A 7,010-nucleotide genomic window follows, 5' to 3' on the forward strand; every position below is an offset into this window, starting at 1 on the left:
ACTCGGTGCCAGCCCCTGTATGCCAGCTGTTGTACTGTACTACTGTACTTTTCAAGGTACTGCACTGTAAGATTAAAAATGTTTTCTTTATTTTTTGTGTTTATTTGTTGTTTATGTATTATTCTTGTGAAAACTATTATAAATCTATTACAGTACAGTACCATATAGCTGATTGTGTTAGTTAGGTACCTAGGTTAACTTTGTCAGGCTTATGAACGAATTGGATTTACGGACGTGCTCTTGGAATGGAACTTGTTCTTATGTAGGGGATTTACTGTATTTATATTTATATTTATATATTTGGAGGAAGAGAGAGAAATCATATCTTCTTTATCCATTTATCTGTTGATGGACACTTACGTTGTTTGTTTCCCTATCTTGGCTACTGTGAATAGTGCTGCAATGGACATGGGAAAACGCTTTGTGGTCTTGATTGTCATGCACGGTTAGTGCAAAGTTTTGGTTTTTGTCACCTTCCTTACTACCTTCTCTGAAGTCTGCCTCTATCCTGAGCAGCCTTAATTTACTTCCAGAGTCCCATGATATTGTCCCTGAAATGCGCATCAAATTGAGCAGAGAGCTGCCTTTAGCATTATAAATACTGGTTGTACAGAATTGCAGAATGTCTCTAATTTTAGTTGCAAAAGTAATAGTAATAATATAAACAGCTACCATTTATTAAACATTTACTATTAACCAACTCTGAGCTATGTGCTTTACACACACTAACTCAATGGTATGTTGGGATTCACTTCTATTACAGCATAAGGATTTTGCATATTTTATAGCAACAATTCAGCCATTGTAAAACCTCTTTTTTTCACTGCCTTTATCTAGTTCTTTGAATTCTACACTGCGCAGGACTCAAAATGCCAGTTTTGTACCATTATCTATACCCTCTGTGAAGTAGGGAAGATGCCTCTTCTTATACTTTTACTTTTCATACGGAGGCATCAAAGTACATTGCCTTCCAGTTTGTTTTTCCCATACAGCCCCTGCTCTTGAAGATTTCTTCTCTCTCCCTAGAATCTTCCTTAAGGACATATCTCAGGACAAGCAATCTTCCAAAGGCAGCAATTTCCAATAATTCCCCCTCCCCACCCCAGCACATTCTTATAGGTATAGGCATATTTTGACAAAACCCTCAACCAAACAGCTGTCTCATATGGCTGTAGAAGAGGTAAGACAGGCTGCAGATGCTGTGTGGTTCCCAGCATGGCTCAGACACCTCTCGCAATCTGCTCTTCAGGCATATGCAGCACTATAATAGGAATAATCTTGAGTGCACTCTAATTTGTTCAATTTAAAATCAGGCTGCTATGAATCTTATTCCACAGAAATGTGCGTGCAAAAAATGTCACACTGTATGTAAAAAAATCCTAAGGAAACCACCTGAAAAAGCGATGAAATAATAAATGAGTTCATCAAGGTCACAGGATACAAGATTGATTTACAAAAATCAATTGTAATTTTATATACTGCCAATGAGCTATTTGAAAATGAAATTTAGAAAACAATTCCATTCACAGTAACACCAAAAGAATAAAATACTTAGGAATAAATTTAACAAAAGAAATATAAGACTTATACACTGGAAATTGATGACAGAAATCAAAGAAGACCTAAATAAATGGAGAGATATTCCATGTTCGTGGATTGGAAGATGTTAATTCTCTACAATCACTATCTAAGTCCCAGCAGGTGTCCTTGCTGGAACCTCTGTTCTGCCTTCATGAGAAGCTCTATGCTCCCCCTCTCCTGGGCCATCCCATTAACTAGAAGCTGGGCCAGCATTGGTTTTGTCCAGATGCAGATCTTTATGTTTTGTAAAGTTTGAAAAGCTTCAGTTGAAATTGACTCCCCGTGATTTGTTATGGTCAAATGAACTAAAAGTAGCTAAGTGAGGTTTCTGTACATCCTGAGTGAGCAGATATCATAACCATCCAGGGTCAGAACTGCTTGAAAAATACCATTACTCAAATGAAAGGACAACCACAGATTGGATTGAGAAAAAATTCTCAAGTCATATATCTCATAAGGGATTTTGAATAGACTTTTCACTAGAGGAGATATATGAAGGGCTAATAAGTACATGAAAAGATGCTCCACATCATCAGTCATTAGGGATATGCAAATTAAAACCACAAGAGATACCACTTCCTATGCAGTCGAAAGGCTATAATAAAATGGAGACAAAAGCACGTGTTGGGGAGAATGTGGAGAAACTGGAACTCTCACACATTGCTGGTAGAGATGTAAACTGGTGCAACTGCTTCAGAACACAGGTTTTCAGTTTCTTACAAAGCTACCATATATCCCAGCAATTCCACACCTGTGTATCTACCTGGGAAAAATGAAAATATGTACACAAAAGGCCTTTTAGATAAATGTTCATAGCATTTTTATAACACAAAAGCCCCAACCGACATTCAAATATCCATCAATTTGTAAGTACATAAACAAAATGTGGTCTATCTATATACTGGAATACTCTTCAGTAATAAAAATAATTGAAGTACTTATATATGCTACAACACAGATGAACCTCAAAAATATTATGCTAAGTGGAAGAATCCAGAAACCAAAGATTACATATTGTATAATTCTCTATGTATGAAACATCCAGAAGAGGCAAGTCTATGGAGATATAAAGCAGATCAATGGTTGCCTGGAGCTCAGATTGGGAGCAGGAATTGACTATAAACAGGCAATGGGACTGGGGAGGAGGGGGTCCACGGGGTGATGAAAATGTTTTCAAACAAGATTGTAGTAATTTTTGAACATCTGTTTAATTTACTAAAAATCATCAACTTGTACTCTTATAATGGGTGAATTCTATGACTCATACCTCAATAAAGCTGTTAAATAAAAATAACCAGCACAGAATGGAAAGTGGTGGGTATAGATAAATCAAGTTTGGCAACATATTGATAATTTTTGCCACTGGATAAAATTTGCCACTGGATGATGGGTAATGAGGGATCATTATACTTTTCCTTTTCACTCTTTATGTACATTCAAAATTTTCAGATAAAAAATGAAAAAGAAAAGATTAAAAAGGGAATGTCACACTTCTTGCTTCCTTTAAATGGAATGAAATCTGATTCACAGTCTTTATATCCCAAGGCTGGAGGAAAATCCCATCTGTCATCATAGATGCCCCTGGCCAGGGTTATTCATCAATCTGCGCTGCTCATGTGGGGCTCCAAAAAGTCTTCAGGCCAGCAGGGGCTTGCTGGTATGACTGTTATCTGGTATGAATGGATTTTAGAAAAAGTTAGCAATGTCACATTTAGGCCATAGCTGGAGCAGGCATCTTTTCTGAGCTCTGTGGTATCCATGTAGAGGGCCAGCCTCCCGAGGTCCCCTGTAGACACCGGATCCTGATCATTCCCTGCTGAGTCCTGTGCATTCATCCCCAAGGAGGGGTGGGGCTTTTGGACATACCGGGGTGAACCACAAACCTGTGTGTTCTTCTGGGTTGTGAGAGTAACTTCTCCAGGCTCACCCCGCTCTCTTGTCCTAACGTCTTCCCTGGATTTAGCCTTTCCTAATGTCCAGGAAGGGAGTTCATCTTGCAGTCACGTATTTAGGTTGTGCTAATGCATCTGAGGTATGCATTAGGTATGGACTAAAAAAATATTCTTTGATTTAAAAAAGTATGTGTGTGTAAAGTACAGAGACTAATGCACAAAGAACTCTCATCTTTTCAAATGCATCTTCAGCATTCAAGCCCTAGTGCATTCACTCATTGAATCATTCATAAAACAAATGTTTATTGAGCCCCTCCAGGTAACACCAGGCACTATTTGCTGCACCGGAAATGTAACACTGAACAAAGCCCACAAAGGCTCTGCTTTTATGCCACTTAGATTTCAGAGCTTATGATTTCAAACTTTAATGTGCGTAAGAATCCCATGGTGATCTTGTCAAAGTGTAGATTCTGATTTTGTAGGTCTGGAGCTGCTTGAGATCAGCATTTCTAACAAACTCCCAGGCATGGTGAATGTTGCTGGGCCACCAAACTTGCTTTGAGTTGCAAGGTTCAAGGGTGGAAAGCAGGAAAATATGGGAAAACACTAAAGTTGATTTTTCATAAGTTTCCATATTGAATTATTTGCAGTGAGCTTCTTATCCGTGCTTAGGGATGGTCATTGCCATGCTCTGCCCTGAGGGACCCTACACTTGTCACTTGGACCCTAAGTGAATTATTTCTCTCTTTTGTCGTGGAGACCACCCCTGGCCAAGCAACCTACCCAGACCACACCTTCCAACTGTCCTGCACTGTTCACACCCAGTGGCTTCTCTGATTAATTCATAGGTCAGGACCTGTGTGTCAAAATTCCCTTAGGGATCTGATCCTGTTTTGCACTTCAGAGGCCCATCTGGCAGGTATCAAAGGTGTGTCTAGATCTTTGGAGCTGCACTTGAGCCTTTTCTGGTCTTATATTTTAACTCTTTCCTGCTCTCCACTTTTAGGTTATGGTATTAATGAGGAGAGAATGGGGGGAAAAAAGGAAAAAAGTGCCTTTGTGTTCTGTTTATTTTTCATATGCCTTATTTCCTTTGAAAGCAATCTCTTGGTGTTTGTGTGATTGTTGCACAAGACAGGTTAATTCTCTGCAGGCCACCGGTTCAGTGTGGAGCACGTATGTGAATAATTCAAATACTGGTTCTCCTGGTGTCTCTAGCAGCTGCAATAGGGGTTAGGGAGATTGTGAGACTGTCCATGGGGATAAAGATGTACCATGAAATCTGTGTGTAGAAGGAGGCTTCTAGGAAGACTCTTGCAAAGGGGACAGACTCTGTAGCTTATCTCCTTGGACTTCGACTTGTGCCCTTTCACCCCTCTCTTCTCTTTCTCTCTGGAACATGGAAAAGATCCTGGAGATTGAGTAGTGCCCTGCAACCATGAAACTGAAAGCTTTAGACTTAACAGTTTTGGAGCAGGAAGATAAAGAGCATCTGGGACCTTGAGGGCATCTTCAGCTGTTACACCCATTCTGGAATACCCACTTTCAAATTCCTGTTTGATCTGGATACTCTAACCAGGGTTCCATGACATGAATTGGAATCCGCTCCCTAAATGATACATATAGTAAGAAATTTATATTTTGTTCTATGTGTAATTGAAAATCATCAGAGGGTTGTAAGCAGGAGAGCTATATCGTCTGATTTATATTTGTACTCCTATGTACTATATGGAGACTAGACCATAGGTCCTACCGGGGACATCAATTAGATGATCATTGCAGTAATTCAGGAGAGAGATGACACTAGCTTAGACTAGGGTTATGAAGGTGGAAAGACAGAGTTTGAGTGTGCTTTAGAAAGTTTTTTTAAAAAGGAAACAAAACTGAATATACAGTAAGATAATAGTGGCCAGCATTTATTGAGTATCATTATGTGCAAGACAAGATTCTGAGCATATTCCATAACTCACTCATTTAATCTTTACACTAGTCATGTGAAGCAGGAATTATTTTTAACTGCATTTTATAGGTAAGAAAACTAAAGAGTAAAAACGTTAAGTCATTTTCTAGTAAGTGATGGAAGATGCCTTCCTCCCTATGTCTGTGTTGGGTGGGGAGTTCTGTGTATGGGTTTGGGGGTGTAGATATAGAAAGAGTCATCCTAAAAAAAAAGACTAGAAGAAAATATACCAAATATTGAAGAAGTTTTATGTGTGAGCAAGAGGATTACATACAACTTCTTCTTTATACTTTTCTTATTTTCCTGTATTTCTATAGTGAACATATGCTAGTTTTTTATATAGGAGGATAATTAATAAACAAAAGATATTCTGGTTTAGAATTGTGGTGTTTAGCAGTAGATTTACTATCATATCAGCTGTGTTTAAACAAAGAGAGAACGGGTCGTTGTATAGTTATCATGGCCAAGACAGAAATGAAATCAAGCTGAGCTGTGGAAATTAAGTTGTGGAACAGGTTAAGTTTCTAGACTTCTAGGACATGATTATGACTTCCTCATCTTAGCCAGTCATCTGTCTACTAATTGATGATGTCTTCTGGAAATAGTCCTATTCAAATAACCAAACTTTTCAACTTTTCCAAACTCTGGCATTGTAGGGAAGCAGCTCTTTAGCACACAGTCTGCCTGTTTGTTCAAATGTGCTCCCCATGTCTGGATTCTGTGTGCCAAGTTGGCTTTCTTTAAAGAATTTCCCTTGTCTGACTTGACATCATTTAGTTTATTTATGTTGGAGAACCCTCAGGGAAATACTATACCTGTGTTATATATGTGTGTATGTGGATATAAATTGCAGAACAACAAATCATTAGAAGGTGAATTTAAAGTCCTAGTCCTCGAGCTGTTCAAAGGTAAACTATGCACCCTGTGCCAGAGTCAGCAAATGAGAAGAGAGCAGTCAAAATTCATCTGAGGGGTAGGGAACCTCAAAATAAGCTTTTAGACTCCAAATCCTAAAAGTGTCAGGAGCCATCTTTTAAAAAGTCTAGATTCTAACCTCTCTGCAGGCATTGAATGTTTATTTCATTTCTTAGAATAGCCCAGTCTCTCTATCCTCAGGCTCCTTTACATGTCTACTGTTTGCCCAGTTTTTAGCACTAAACCTTGCACTTCAATACCCTGAATATATTAGCAGGAAAAAATGCAACCTAAATGTATCAGAAGTAGAAAACAAGAGATAGTAAAAAAAAAAAAAAAAGGACTCAAAACTCAGAGAGCAAACAACTGCTAATTGACCATTCATATGCATATATCTTTTTCATAAGGATTTGAGAATGTTGGAGTATATGCTCCTTGTTTTTACATAGAAAATTTGAAGGACATAAAATCCATTATATACTAAGGAGCTCATATTAAAAATTTTAAAATAAAAGTCTAAATAAACCACCTTTTATTTTTTAAAAATAGCTCTCTGTTTCATTACATTTTCTGCCATCGCTAAGATTTGACCAATTGTTAAGTGAAGGCAGCCATCAGATTATGTAGTCAAATTAGATGGAATGTCAGTGGGGAAGAAAATG

The sequence above is a fragment of the Mesoplodon bidens genome (genome assembly GCF_964165515.1).
Source record: "Mesoplodon bidens genome assembly, chromosome: 16".
Taxonomy (NCBI): domain Eukaryota; kingdom Metazoa; phylum Chordata; class Mammalia; order Artiodactyla; family Ziphiidae; genus Mesoplodon; species Mesoplodon bidens.